Genomic DNA, 1,552 nt, shown 5'->3' on the forward strand with positions numbered 1-1,552 from the left:
AAAAAAAAGCAGTTCCAATTTGAGGACACTTCCCATTTTCCTCTTTGACCAACACCATCAGCTTCATCTGAGTCCATTTCATGAGAAACATCAATTCTCCATGGTTGTCTGTGGCACCAAGGATCAAGACCTCTAGCAAAGCCTCTTGGTTTATCAGCAGTGTCTATTTTCATCTTTGATTTGCTATCATCAGATTCACTGTCAGATAAAGATTTTCCTTACAGACCATCTTTTTCTGTAACAGCTTTTTTGAGAATTAAGAAATGCTTTAATTAATGCTAGACAATACAACTTTTCTTCAGGTTCCAAAGTGTCGTCAGCATCTGTAAAGCCCTTCCAGTTCAGGAAACAGGACACCTTCCTTTTCAGTACGGGTTGATCCAATATTTTCTCTACCACAAATTCTTTAGGCCCTGCCTCTTCATCGTTTTTACGATTTCCATTCTGCTTCTTTTCCATTTTTGCAGTATAGTATTATTGGGAACCTTTTTTTAAAAGTTCAGACTTGAAGAGCTTACATGGCTTGGTACCAGTGGGTCCCTGGAGGGCAGGCCTGAGGGAGGGCCAGACACCCAATTCTTCATAATTTCAAGCATGAACATGGGGTATTTAGATTACATCTAACACCACCCTGCCACCATGTCCAGTTCAACGTGGAGATTTTTACTTTTCTTTAGAAACAAGCTGAATCTGCTAAAAACACAGAGGTCGTAAGACAGAATCAGATGGCTTCAGTGAAAACTGATATGGAACAGAAAGTAAAAAGTATTGAGTCTAAGATGATGGAAATCAAAGCTCACCAGGATTTTATTAAAATACATTCAGGAATGTATAAGCAACTATATGAGGAAGAACAGAAGTCTGAAGAGTCATCGAAATATGAAATAAACCTGTAAGTCAAAACAGAATCCTAGAAATTGAGGTGGTTGACTTTAACTTTGTAGTGACAAGGGGTCATGAGGCTATAGAGGCTGAAATCCAAGTGAAGGACATTATGTACCAAAATAATATCAGTAGCTTAGTTTGCCTTCGAAATGTTTGTATTGGGCAGACACGTTTCTTCAGTTGATCGGGCTTTATGTGATTTTCTTTTTTCATAAGATTCCTATCACATTACATTGATATGATGGATATGATAGCACGTGTGGAGCTTCCTAGCTCACACTACAGTTTTTATAAAATTTCTTATCAGCATTCATTTAAATAGAAATATTAACAAGTACTTGAGGGAAAATTACATTACAAATCCCACAGGGTCTCTCTAGTACCATTAATTATACTGTCTGGAGGCAAAGTGTACATTAGAGTTTTGCTACATTGCATAAGACCTACTCATGGTACAGATCAGAAGTAGTGCAGGGATGAAGGGAAGTGTGGTTTACGCTGCACCTGAACACAATTCGTTGTTCAGTGGAGAAGGAAGGTTGTATGGAGGGCAAAATGGCAGGTGCAGATCTGAGGATGTGATGAAGATGTGATGAACTAACTGGATCAGGAATGTCTTTAGTTATTTATGACCACCAGCTCAGCTGTCTAATTCTTCCCTAGATCT

At 38.5% G+C, this 1,552-nt stretch overlaps 1 pseudogene; it reads right to left on the reverse strand.

Moving 5' to 3' along the window:
* Nucleotides 1-4: 4 nt before the first annotated feature.
* On the reverse strand, nucleotides 5-778 carry LOC108491599 (annotated as a pseudogene).
* Nucleotides 779-1,552: the final 774 nt, after the last annotated feature.

This window comes from Nannospalax galili, unplaced genomic scaffold (genome assembly GCF_000622305.1).
Source record: "Nannospalax galili isolate Female #2095 unplaced genomic scaffold, S.galili_v1.0 scaffold9485, whole genome shotgun sequence".
Lineage (NCBI taxonomy): Eukaryota > Metazoa > Chordata > Mammalia > Rodentia > Spalacidae > Nannospalax > Nannospalax galili.